The sequence below is a fragment of the Aotus nancymaae genome, unplaced genomic scaffold (assembly GCF_030222135.1).
Source record: "Aotus nancymaae isolate 86718 unplaced genomic scaffold, 86718_ANA_hifiasm-v0.15.2.pri h1tg000011l, whole genome shotgun sequence".
Lineage (NCBI taxonomy): Eukaryota > Metazoa > Chordata > Mammalia > Primates > Aotidae > Aotus > Aotus nancymaae.
Genome location: NW_026988422.1, coordinates 72,836,538 through 72,850,046, shown reverse-complemented (window position 1 = coordinate 72,850,046; position 13,509 = coordinate 72,836,538). Strand labels below are relative to the sequence as shown.

The following is a 13,509-nucleotide window of genomic DNA, read 5'->3' as shown; positions in this document are numbered from 1 at the left end:
ACCTCAGGTGATCACCTGCCTCGGCCTCCCAAAGTGCTGGGATTACAGGTGTGAGCCACGGAGCCAGCCCAAATCTTTTTATTCTTATCAAATCTTGTCTCTAAACTTGTCAAAATATGGCTTTCTCTGTTTTTTTTACTGTTAAAGGCTTTACTATGTGAACAGGAAGTTAAGAAACTGGATCCTAGCTTTGAAGGTATCTTGAAGTAAAAATTAGGAAAAAAAAAAAAAAGAAAAAAGAAAAGAAACTGGATCCACCACTACCTCTGCATGAGTGTCTGTTGGATGTTTTGACTGCAAGTGACGGAAAAGCCAACTCAGGCTGTCTAGGCAACAGGGGGAGTTTGTTGGTTTGTGCACTGACTCCTAAGCTGGGGCTGCCCATCCAATGAACCCAGTGCCTCCGATGCAGATGATGGGGTCAGTGTCACCCGGACCACAAGGCTGGGAAACTTGGGGGGCTCTGGGAAAGGGAGAGAAGAAAAATAGATACTGGAGAGGAAACCACAAATGTGCATCCTAACATGTGGCCCTATGTCACTTCACTTTCCTGGGTCACAGTTGCTTCATTAAATTAGTGGCTGGCACTAATGACACTGTGACTAAAAGTCCTCTTAAGGCTAACCTTGTAGTTTTTATTTTCTTTATAAATTAACTGGTTTTTAAATGAATAAACAAACCTTTTCTGGCCAGGGCTGTTAAACCAAGAATGTAATTAGTAAATAAATAGCTCTGTTTAGATTAAATGATAAGTCAGGGCAGTCAGCATTAGCAGCTTTCTTCTGGCTGGGTGCGGTGGCTTACATCTATAATCCCAGCACTTTGGGAGACTGAGGTGGGCGGATCATGAGGTAAAGAGATCAAGACCGTCCTGGCCAACATGGCGAAACCCCCTGTCTACTAAAAATACAAAATTAGCTGGGTGTGGTGACGCATGCCTGTAGTCCCAGTTACTTGGGAGGCTGAAGCAGAAAAATCACTTGAACCAGGGAGGTGGAGGCTGCAGTGAGCTGAGATCATGCCACTGCACTCTAGCCTGGAGACAAAGCGAGACTCTGACTTGGGGGGTAGGGGGGGCGGGGTGGGGAGTAACATTCTTCCTACCTTTGAGTTGTAGATTTTGATCTACAGGCTGGGCGTGGTGGCACACTCCTGTAATTGCAGCCCTTTGGGATGCCAAGGCAGGCGGATTGCTTGAGCCCAGGATTTCGACACCAGCCTGGGCAGCATAGCAAGACCCTATCTCTCTTATTTTTTGAGACAGAGTCTTGCTCTGTTGCCCAGGCTGGAGTGCAGTGGCGTGATCTCAGCTCACTGCAACCTCCACCTTTTGGGTTTAAGCGATTCTCCTGCCTCAGCCTCCCGAGTAGTTGGGATTACAGGCATCCGCCACCTTGCCCAGCTAATTTTTGTATTTTTAGTAGAGATGGGGTTTCACCATATTGGCCAGGCTGGTCTCGAACTCCTGACCTCGTGATCCACCTGCCTCAGCTTCCCAAAGTGCTAGGATTACAGGTGTCAGCCACTGCGCCTGGCCTGACCCTATCTGTTTTAAAAATAACAATAATAATAAGGAAAAATGTATGATGAAGGACGTGTGGAGGAGCCCCAGGAAACGGAGTACATAACACCTGCCATGCCGGTAGTCAGTGTTATCTTCTGACAACCAATGCAATTTGGTTGTTCATTCAGAGGAGATCCAGGAAGGTCTGGGCAGGGCTTGTTTGTATGACTGTAACCATTAGGAGGCCTTGCTGTAAGGCTGGTGTCACGGGAAATCTGTAAGAAGTTTAATTTGGATTCAAAGGGAGCTGGTGTTGGTAGAAGCCAGAGTCACTCTAAATGGCAGTGGAATCAGATCCCTGTGGACAGCTGAAGGTTTCTCAAGAATGAAACCACAGACCTCAGCTTTCTACTTCATCCCCTTTTTATGGAGCCGTTGGCTGGTCCTGAGATTCTAGTGGTGGCACCAGGGAAGCTTTCAAGAAAGCATCTAGGGCTGGTTTGTGAGGGAGCGAATGCTTTGACTGTGGCACCAGAGTCTATCTGGGAGTGCCATGGACATGAAGATGACGTGGATGTGGAGATGGCAATGAGCTAACTGTCTCTCATGTATACAGCTTGGGTGAAGGCTCTGGGGGCCTGTAGGGTATTGCGCTGCCATTTTTTTTTTAAGAGACAGGGTTGGCTGGGCATGGTGGCTCACTCACGCCTGTAATCCCAGCACTTTGGGAGACTGAGGTGGGTGGATCACCTGAGGTGAGGAGTTCAAGACCATCCAGCCTGATCAACATGGTGAAACCCTGTCTCTACTAAAAATACAAAAATTAGCCAGGCATGATGGTGCATGCCTGTAATCCCAGCTACTTGGGAGGTTGAGGCAGGAGAATCACTTAAACCTGGGAGGCGGAGGTTGCAGTGAGCAGAGATTGTGCCATTGCACTCCAGCCTGGGCAACAGGAGCAAAACTTTGTCTGAAAAGAACAGAGAGCGAGAGAGAGAGAGGGTCTTGCTGTGTCACCCAGGCTGGAATGCAGTGGCACAATCATAGTTCACTGCAACCTTGACTTCCCAGGCCTTAGTGATCCTCCTGCCTCAACCTCATGAGTAGCAACTGTGCACCACCATGCTCAGCTAATTTTTAAAAAAATTTTTGTAGAGATGGAGTCTTGCTATGTTGCCCAGTCTGGCCTTCAACTCCTGAGTTCAAGCAATCCTCCCTGCCTCGGCCTCCCAAAGTATTGGGCTTACTGTGTCTGGCCCCAAGCTGCCTTAGTAAGAGAGTTTTACTTCTTGTCTAGGGTATATGGGGGAAAGTTAATCTGATTAGTAGTACAGTGTATTCAAATTGTGCTTGGCTAACTATTGAATGTATATACAGAATTGACCAAGGTTGATCTGTGACTTTATCTATAATAATTCTCTTTAATACGGCTTTTGGAAAATAGTTCTGGTGTGGTGGTCAATGGTGTTTCTAAACTGGCCAACAGGCTGGGTGCAGTGGCTCACGCCTGTAATCCCAGCACTTTGGGAGGCCGAGGCGGGTGGACCACAAGGTCAGGAGTTCAAGACCAGCCTGACCAATATGGTGAAACCCTGTCTTTACTAAAAATACAAAAATTAGCTGGGCATGGTGGCACGTGCCTGTAATCCCAGCTACTCAGGAGGCTAAGGCAGGAGAATTGCTTGAACTGGGACCCAGGAGGCAGAGGTTGCAGTGAGCTGAGATCGTGCCACCACTCCAGCCTGGGCCGCAGAGCAAGACTCTTTCTCCAAAAAAAAAAAAAAAAGAAAGAAAGAAGGAAGAAAAAAGGATATGTATGTATAACATGGCCAACAATAACTACTGGAGTGCAATGAACAAGATAAATAGTTTCAAAATTGGTTTCTTGTCAAATGTCTGTGCTTTAGAAGCATTACCTTCAGGTGAATCCATCAGATTTTTGTCCTTGTGGTAGTACGACATTCAAAGGAGGTTTATTTGGTGGGTTTGGGGCAGGCAATAGGGTAAAGATTGGAGAAAGACACAATTATTCTGAGTTGCCACATGAGCACCTCTGCAGCTGCTTGTTCCCCGCAAGGATTCAGATGCGAGATGGAGATGGACTTGGAGTTTCAGGCCTGTGCTCCAGAGTGATCATGAGCTTCTTAAAAAACCTTTGTGTTTTAAGATTCTGATGAAAGCACGCACAATACTTGTGTGCGACCATTACCCTGGATAGTTCAGTATTTGGCAGACGTGTTTGTCTATTTAATGAAAATGTCTGTTTCTTTCTTTCTTTCTTTCTTTTTTAAGACAGAGTTTTGCTCTTTCACCCAGGCTGGAGTGAAGTGATGTGATCTCAGTACACTGCAACCTCCGCCCCCCGGGTTCGAGCGATTCTCCTGCCTCAGCCTCCCAAGTAGCTGGAATTATAGGTGCCTGCCACTGTGCCCAACTATTTTTTTTTTTGAGATAGAGTCTTGCTCTGTTGCCCAGGCTGGAGTGTAGTGGCGTGGTCTTGGCTCACTGCAACCTCCGCCTCCCGGGTTGAAGCAATGCTCCTGCCTCAGCCTCCCAAATAGCTGAGATTGCAGGCACCTGCCACCATGCCTGGCTAATTTTTTCATATTTTGAGTGGAAATGGGGTTTCACCATGTTGGCCAGGCTGGTCTCAAACTCCTGACCTCATGATCCACTCGCCTTGGCCTCCCAAAGCTCTGGGATTACAGGTGTGAGCCACAGTGCCTGGCCTAATTTCTGTATTTTCAGTAGAGACAGGGTTTCAACATGTTAGCCAGGCTGGTCTTGAACTCCTGACCTCAGGTGATCTACCCGCCTTTGCCTCCCAAAGTGCTAGGATTACAGGCATGAGCACTGTGCCCAGCCAAATGTGCCTGTTTCTTTTTTTTCTTTAAAGATGGGGTTTCACCATGATGGCCAGGCTGGTCTTGAACTCCTGACCTCAGGTGATCCACCCACCTCAGCCTCCCAAAGTGCTAGGATTACAGGCGTGAGCCACCGTGCCTGGCAAATGTGCCTGTTTCTATGTGAGCATTTGTAGGTAATGGTGAGGGTAGAAAGGGTGACTATGATTAGTAGCCCTTGAAAAATGCTACGCAGGCCAGGTGCTCGGTGGCTCACGCCTGTAATCCCAGGACTTTGGGAGGTCAAGGCGGGAGGATCGCTTGAGTCCAGGAGTTCGACCTGGGCAATGTAGTGAGACCCCTCTGCCCTATCGCTAAATAAATAAAAAGAAAATGAAAAATGCTATGCGAAACTCAAACCAAACAAATGCAAAGAAACAAAACAAAACACAAACTCCCAAAAACCCAAAACGCAAAAAAGGAGGCTAAGAAGTAGATGACCAGCAGCAAGTTACATTCTGTGATCTTGGAAATTAGATTTTGGAGAATAAACTAGATAGGTGAGTAGTGGTCAAGCGGGTGGGCTGTGCAGGCCAGAGAGACATAGGGTCTTCACTTGGCCTCTCACTTCTGGCAAACGCTTTGGCTTCTTTAAGCCTCGGTGTCCTCATCTGTAAATGAGGATGACAGCACCTGTCCTGTTAGGGTAGTGAAGGATGGAATAAATAATGCAGGTAAAGGTCTTGGCGTGGTGCCTGGCCTGCAGGAAGCTTTTGTTGTTATGCATGTTTTATAATCCTTTGGATCTTAGTCATTGGGTACTTGGTATTCATTGTTTTGACTCTTGTTCAAGCGCCTTGAATGTCCTCAAGGCAAAATTGACATCACCTTTGGTCCTTCTTAGGAAAATTAGGAGCAGGGTGGTTTTAGGGCGGTCTCTGGACACTCCAGGTTTCCCACCCATAAATGGATAGGTGGACTCTGCCTGTCAGACACCTTGCTAGGAAAAGATGGGACATTTGGCTCAGTTTCAAACCAAGATTTTCTTTAAACCCTTCCACAGAGAGGTGACAGGGATCCAGTTAGTGGCAAGTTGTAGAGCAGTGGAGATTGCAGTGCGATGCTCTTTATGACTTTCCTATTTCTTTGGTTGGAATTGGGTTTTTACATCACGTATTGTTTGATCATAAAAAACACCACTACGGCCAGGCGCAGTGGCTGAAGCCTGTAATCCCAGCACTTTGGGAGGCTGAGGGGGGTGGATCACCTGAGGTCAGGAGTTTGAGACCGGCCTGACCAACATGGTGAAACTCCATCTGTACTAAAAATACAAAACTTAGCCAGGCATGGTGGCAGGTGCCTGTAATTTCAGCTACTTGGGAGGCTGAAGCAGGAGAATCGCTTGAATCCGGGAGGTGGAGGTTGCAGTGAGCTGAGATCATGCCATTGCACTCTAGCCTGGGCAACAAGAGCAAAATTCCATCTCAAAAACAAAAACAAAACAACAGCAACAACACTATGCTTGTGCTGGGGCAAGAGGTAACGAGAGATCTCTGTGCCTCCCACTCAAGTTTGCTGTGAACCTTAAACTGCCCTGAAAAAGTAAAACCTATCAAAACAAAAAACACAAGAAAAACAAAAACTGTCTTGCACAGAGGACCAAAAGAATGGCTTTTGACTAGCTACAGAAGCGTGGATTTAAAAAGTGTTGGCCAGACGCAGTGACCGCGCCTGTAATCCCAGCACTTTGGAAGGCCCAGGTGGGCCAGTCTGGCCAACTTGGTGAAACCCTGTCTCTACCAAAAATACAAAAATTAGCCGGGTGTGGTGGTGGGTGCCTGTCATCCCAACTGCTCAGGAAGCTGAGGCAGGAGAATCATTTGAACCTGGGGGACAGAGGTTGTAGTGAGCCAAGATCAGGACACTGCACTCCAGCCTGGGAGACCGAGCGAGAGTCTGTCTCAAAGAAACAAAAAAACATGCTAAACACGTGGAGACCAACCACATTGCTGTCGGTAGGTGGCAAAGCACTTTCCTATAAATATTTCAGGACTCCTCTTTCTCTACTTAAAAAAAAATTGCTTTGCATTTCAGACAACAGAAATGGCTGGTCAGGCCTTTAGCTCATGTGCAAGAAACTGTGAAAACCATGTGAAAGATTTTCCTTAAATGGAGATGGAGTTTGGCCCAGTCTCAGGTTCAAGTTAGAGCCTGGGTCTTAATTTGCCTGCCATGCATGATTTATCATGCCTTTAGCAAGATCCCCGGGCCAAGACCGTTCATTTCACCCCCACAATCTCAAGGTGTGTGCAGGGCACAATTCAACTTTAAACTTTTCTTTTACTTTTGGTTAGGCAGAACCTCCATCCGGTGGTATTTGAATATGAGTGTTTTCTGTGGCCCTTTTCAAAGTATTCAAAGCGGTTTAAAAATACATAATGTCAGCGATCTAAGAGCTAATGTAAGTACTTATTTGGGGATTTTTAAAAGTAAAAAATCAGTTAAACAGATTTGAAACTCTTAACTGTTATGATGTCTTCAAAATAGATACTGAGATTAAAGAAAAGGTTTGAAAATCATGGGACTCCTTACCCAGCCAGACATAATGCTTTCAGTAGCGACAGTAGTAGCAAATAGCACAGTTTATAAAAACAGAAGAGCTAAACTTCTTTATTTAATATTAAACAGGAAACTGAAAGTAGTCTGCAGCAATGTGTTGGGTTTTCAGTAACCTGCTGCTGTGTTAATTGCTGCTGAAAAAGCCTGAATCAAACATTTCTTTTTTGATTGACTTAAGATGGTAAGTTTGAAGGAAAATCCTTCAAACTCGATTCATGATCACTGGAAGCAGATTCTGTATGGTAAGGTTTTGAAGCAACCTGTTTCCACCAGAATGAAAGGAAATTTGGAAGCAAATCGAAAACCTCTCAAAGAGTGGAAAATGCTTTGTGCTTTCATTTTGCCTTTGCACATTGCTGTCATTTATCCAACATGTGCATATGAATATTCTTCCTGAAGACCTGGGCTTCATTTTAAGGTCAGCCTTCAATTTCTAGAGAATATAATTTGCTGCTATTTTTAGAGCATCATGATTGCTTGTAATAACTAATGGAAAAAACTCGACAGAGAAATAAATGTGTAACAGCTGTGTCTGCTTAAACTTGATTAAAGGCAGTTAAAAAAAAGTAAACAGAAGGACGAATGTGACAATCGACAAGGGAGAAACAAGTATCTCTCTCATTGTGAAAACTTTTACGGACGTAACTGGTTCCACTTTGGAAGGCCAGCGATGCCTGTGTTTAGCGTTTACTTTACCGTTTGTCTTGAGTGGGATCAGTGTTGTAGTGAATAATTTATAGCCAGCATGAATGAGTTCATTAGTCACCTTTTCAGACTTCAAATGAGTTTTGTGGTTGTCATTACTCGAGCCTTCTGTTCAGCCGCCGAGCAAAATGACAGTTTGGCAGTGGTTGCTGGGGCCGCCTGTTCCCCTTCAGGTCTGCGCTGGCTTTTGTATTTCATTGAATCCTTCCCTGGCTAACCCTGCGCTGGTCCAGGCAGGAGCTCTCCCACTTCACATGCCTTTTGCACCCCAAGTTTCAATGAGAAGTTTTTCAGGCTTAAAAAAATATAATCAGTTGTGTCTGTCAGAGAGCATAAGGGAATGAGGTAGATGAAATGAGCTTTTTTTTCCTTTCTTCCTTGTTTTTAAATTTTTATTTTTTTATTTATTTTTTATTTTTTTATTGAAATGAGCTTTTTCCAGCAACTCCTGGTTATGATTCCCTTTGTGCTTGGTTTGATAGTCAAGCTACTCACAAGCAAAAAGCAGGCTGGGGATTGTGAAGCAGCGGAGCCAGGCTCCTACATGGTGCCAGGCGTTTTAGGCCGAGGATGTCACTGGGATTTGGAAGGAAAAGGATGTTTCGGGGTAGGTTTGAATTGTTTCAGTTCTGAACATCAGTGTGATGAGGATAAAGAAACTTGCTACAGGCCGGGCGCGGTGACTCACGCCTGTAATCCCAGCACTTTGGGAGGCTGAGGCAGGCAGATCACCTGAGGTCGGGAGTTCAAGACCACCCTGACCAACATGGAGAAACCCTGCCTCTACTAAAAATACAAAATTAGCTGGGTATGGTGGCACACGCCTATAATCCCAGCTACAGAGGAGGCTGAGGCAGGAGAGTCACTCGAACCACAGAGGCAGAGGTTGCGGTGAGCCAAGATTGTGCCATTGCACTCTAGCCTAGGCAACAAGAGCGAAACTCCATCTCAAAAAAAGAAAGAAAGAAAGAAAGAAACTTGCTACAGCAAATAAACCTTTGAGGCCAGATTTCCAGGGACAGAGAAACTCACATTTTTTCTACAAAAGGGTCGACCAGATGACTTTTACTATCCCAGCCAACACAGAGGTCCAGGATCACTGGGAATGGTCATTACTTCTTCCCTGTCTCTGTGCCTTCCCTCTCCAAATCATTAAGAGAAGCGAACTGTTGCAGCTGCCTCTTCACTGAGCCCTTGGAGACGTGCCTGGGAGGCTGGTATGTGGGGAAGACAAGCCTAGGCATGCTAGTAGCAGGTGGGATTTCTTTGGAACGGATGTCATGAAGTTCATCCCTCCCATTGAACCTGGCCTGGGCAGCCTCAGGAGAGCTATGATGTTCACTCCCAGGGACTGGATTCCATCCGGAAGTCCAGGACACCGTAGCATGCCCGCTTTGGTCCTCAGGTAGCCTCTGCAGGCACTCATGGGGCATGGAGGCCTGAGCAGAGTGCCTTGGCCAGGTGCTTGGACTTCCCTCCGCCCCCACCCTGCGCAGAGGTCTCTCTGATGTCTACTGTGAGCAACAGGCACTCATGGCTGCCGTTACCAGTGTGGGCAGCACCCCCTTCCGAGACCCATATTGTTAGACAGCTGGCCTGGCGCTGTGTGAGGCATAGAGGAAACATGTTCAGGATTCCTCTCTGGAAGAAATGCCAACTTCAAAAGGACTCCTGGTTGTTTGGGGGCCAAATCTTTGAAACCAGTTGGCATCACATGTCTTTGAGTGCAGAGAAGTGAGGTGCTGTTGAATGTACCCACAGAGAGAGCTAGCAATTCACCTGCCTGCTTCCTTTCCAACCCCGACCCCTTTAAGACTGAGTACTAGAGCCTGGCGTGGTGGGCCATGCCTGTAATCCTAGCACTTTGGGAGGCCGAGGTGGGTAGATCCCAAGGTCAGGAGTTCGAGACCAGCCTGGCCAACATAGTCAAAACCCGTCTCTACTAAAAAGACAAAAATTAGCTGGGTGTGGTGGCAGGTGCCTGTAGTCCCAGCCACTTGGGAGGCTGAGGCAGGAGAATCGCTTGAACCCAGGAGGCAGAGGTTGCAGTGAGCCGAGATCATGCCACTGCACTCCAGCCTCAGTGACAGAGTGAGACTTCATCTCAAAAAACAAAAACAAAAAAACATGAAGACCAAGTACTCACATGCAGTCACATCTCACAATTTCTGGACACTGTTCTGTACCTCAATCTCAATATTGAAGGCAAAAGATACACTATTTTGGGAGACAGTGGGGATTTCAAAACAGAAAGCGTTGGTGAACTTCACTAGTCAATGAAAAGAGACTTCAGGTTTGGCTGTTGTAATAAGTGGAATAAATTGCTAATCTCCAAAAAAGAACTTTGTGCAGCAAGGAAATAGATTAGTAATAATTTAATCTATATTCTGTTTCTCAGAGAGTTCCTCAAATTCGGAGCTCTTACTTTGTTTTCAAAAGACTATCGTAAAGAGAAGACTCAATTGTTTTCTTTCACATCTCTCTGAAAAAGTGAAATGAGAGAAGTTATTTCTTGGCATGGCTAAGACTTTGGCAGACTTAGCCACCGAAACCCATGAGACTGTGGTACTTGATGTACTCACTCAAGAGAGGAAAACAATAAAATCTCCTAAAAACTTTGGAGGACGAAAATGTTGATGAGGCTACTTTTCTTTGACTAATCTGTAGAGTTAACAGATGCTAGCTTGAGAGAGGGATAAAAAGGAGACTTTTTTTCCTGTTAAGTGATCAATGTTTTATTTATTTATTTATTTATTGAGATGGAGTCTTGCTCTGTCGCCCAGGCTGGATTGCAGTGGTGTGATCTCTGCTCAGTGCAACCTCCACCTCCTGGGTTCAAGCGATTCTTGTGTCTCAGCCTCCTGAGTAGCTGAGATTACAGGTGTGTGCCACCATGCCTGGCTAAGTTTTTGTGTTTTAGTAGAGACAGAGTTTCACCATGCTAGCCAGGATGGTCTCGATCTCCTGACCTCGTGCTCTGCCCGCCTCGGCCTCCTGTGATCGATGTTTTTTATTACCACTGTGCCACGTGCCATGAGCAGAAGAAAATACAGAGTTCCTTGCCCCTCAAGGCACTTACAGTCTGTTGGTGATGTTCAGTATCTAGTTGATTTATTTATTTTTTTTTTTCAAAGACAGGGTTTCACCATATTGGTTAGGCTGGTCTTGAACTCCTGACCTCAGGTGATCCGCCTGCCTCAGCCTCCCAAATTGCTAGGATTACAGGCATGAGCCACCGCGCCCGGCTTATTTATTTTTTATACAAAGATACACTGTGCTCTGTTGATTATGACATAGAAGCTGAACTTTGAGATTCTGCAAGTAGAGCCTTTTCATTCCATTAAAAAGCCCTGGCCGGGCGCAGCGGTTCATGCCTGTAATCCCAGCACTTGCGAGGCAGGTGGGTCACAAGGTCAGGAGTTCAAGACTAGCCTGGCCAAGATGGTAAAATCCTGTCTCTTCTAAACGCGCGTGCGCGCACGCACACACACACACACAAACACACACGCACATACAGAAATTAGCTGGGCGTGGTGGGGGGGGCACCTGTAAATCCCAGCTACTTGGGAGGCTGAGGCAGGAGAATTGAAAAAAATCCCCTTTTCCTTCCTCCTCTTATATTTCTTCACCGCCCCCCACCCTGCCCCCAAGGTGGAGTCTCACTCTGTCAACCAGGATGGAGTGGAGTGGCACGATCTTGGCTCACTGTAACCTCCACTCCCCAGGTTCAAGAGATTCTTCTGCCTCAGCCTCCCGAGTAGCTGGGAGTATAGGCACCCGGCAACATGCCTGGCTAATTTTTTTTTTTGCATTTTTAGTGGAGACAGGGTTTCTGGCCAGGCTGGTGTTGAACTCCTGACCTCAAGTGATCCACCCACCTCGGCTTCCCAAAGTGTTGGGATTACAGGTGTGAGTCACTGCACCTGGCTCTCCTCTTCTATTTCTTGGTCACAGTTTTTTCTCCCTTGAGCCCCACTGGTGTCATCCTTCATGTTCTGAACCCCTGAAAGGTTCTCTAAGAAGCCAAGTGTTCTGGATTGATCTGAAGCTTTCCCAAATTCACTGTGTGAGTTCAAATCTCAGCTCCATCATTTACCAGCTGTGTGATTATGAGCAAGTGGCCAAACCTCTCTGTGCCTCCGATTCCCCATTGATGAAATGGGGATAATAATAGTACCTACTTCACACAATTAATGTGAGGCTGAAATGAGTAAATATTTTCAGAGCTTTAGAACACTGTCTGGCACCCAGTTAAGTGTTAAGTTTGTTAAATGCAGTCAGTCCTCATCGTTGGTAGATTTTGTATTTGCAAATTCACCCTCTTGGTAGAATTCACCCGTAATCTCACAATCAGTACTCCTGGTCAGGCACGGTGGCTCATGCGTGTAATCCCAGCACTTTGGGAGACCGAGGCAGGCGGATCACGAGGTTAGGAGTTTGAGACCAGCCTGACCAACATGGTGAAACTTTTCTCTACTAAAAATTCAAAAATTAGCTGGGCGTGGTGGTGCACACTTGTAATCCCAGCTACTCAGGAGGCTGAGGTAGGAGAATCGCTTGAACCCGGGAGGTGGAGGTTGCAGTGAGTTGAGATCGCGCCACTGCACTCTAGCCTGGGCCACAGATGTCTCCATAAAAAAAACCAAGAAAACAGGACCCCTGGTGCTTTTGTGGTCACTCATGGACATGTACAAATGAGTCACTGAATGTGCACGTTCCCAGCTGAGGTTGAATCAGGCGACGTTCTCCCCTCTCATTCTGGCTTTCCAAGTGTCCTTTTTGTGGTCTGTTTAGTACCACATTTTTTGCATTTTTGTTGATTTTGCGTTTAAAGCGGAGCCCAAGTACTGCTGAAGTGCTATCTAGTGTTTCTAAGTGCAGGAAAGCTATGATGTGCCTTATGGATAAAATGTGTATTAGATAAGCATCATTCAGGCATAGTTCATTGTGAATGAAGCAACATATATATTCAAAAAGCTTCTTAAATGGAAACACAGATAAAATAAATATCAATAAAATTATGATGCTATAATATATCAATAAAATGATGTTTTGATTGGTTGATGAAAGTGTTGTGAGTGGAGGCTTACAGGAATCTAATCCCATATTTCCCCTAGGAGCAATGATTCAGGATTTGTTAATTCAGTGTTTGTGGCACTTTATAGAATGCGACTACCATGAATAAAAATAATCAGCTGTAGGCTGGGTGTGGTGGCTCACACCTATAATCCCAGCACTTTGGGAGGCCAAGATGGGTGGATCACCTGAGGTCAGGAGTTTGAGACCAGCCTGGCCTACATGGTGAACCCTGTCTCTATTTAAAAAAATAAAATAAAATAAAATAAAAATTAGCCAGGCATGGTGGCACAAGCCTATAATCCAAGCTACTTATGTGGCTGAGGCAGAAGAATCACTTGAACTGGTGAGGCAGAGATTGCAGTGAGCCGAGATCGAGCCACTGCACCCCAGTCTGGGCAACAGAGCCGGACTCTGTCTCAAAAACGAAATGAAACAAAATGAAGCAAAACAGATAACAACAACAATCAACTGTAGATAAAATGAGTTCAAGAATTCAGAGAAGTGGTTTCCTCTCATATTAGATAAGCGTCACGAATATCCCTGGTGCAGGAGAAGGATTAACAGCTCTGGTTATGTGGGGTAACTCAGCTAGGCACAGATTTTCTATCAGATCTGAAAAATAAAAATAACTTTTAACCACATTTAGTGGCATGATCACGGCTCACTGCGGCCTCAACCTCCAGGGCTCAAGTGAACCTCCTACCTCAGCCTCCTGAGTAGCTGGGACTACAGGCGCATGCCACCATGCCTGGCTAATTT

General features: G+C 45.9%; 1 protein-coding gene across 7 annotated transcripts in view; it reads left to right on the top strand.

The window, feature by feature from the left end:
- FOXN3 (forkhead box N3) overlaps positions 1 to 13,509 on the top strand; it is a 467,496-nt gene that overhangs the window by 177,893 nt on the left and 276,094 nt on the right. The window contains exon 1 of one of the 7 annotated variants that reach the window (XM_012453094.3): positions 6,707 to 6,808. The exons of 5 other annotated variants lie outside the window; for them this stretch is intronic. The gene's annotated coding sequence lies outside the window, so the exon portion shown is untranslated. Of the gene's footprint in view, positions 1 to 6,706; positions 6,809 to 7,365; positions 7,385 to 13,509 lie in introns of those variants that run through there. One more of the 7 variants, XM_064375139.1, reaches the window with a different exon arrangement.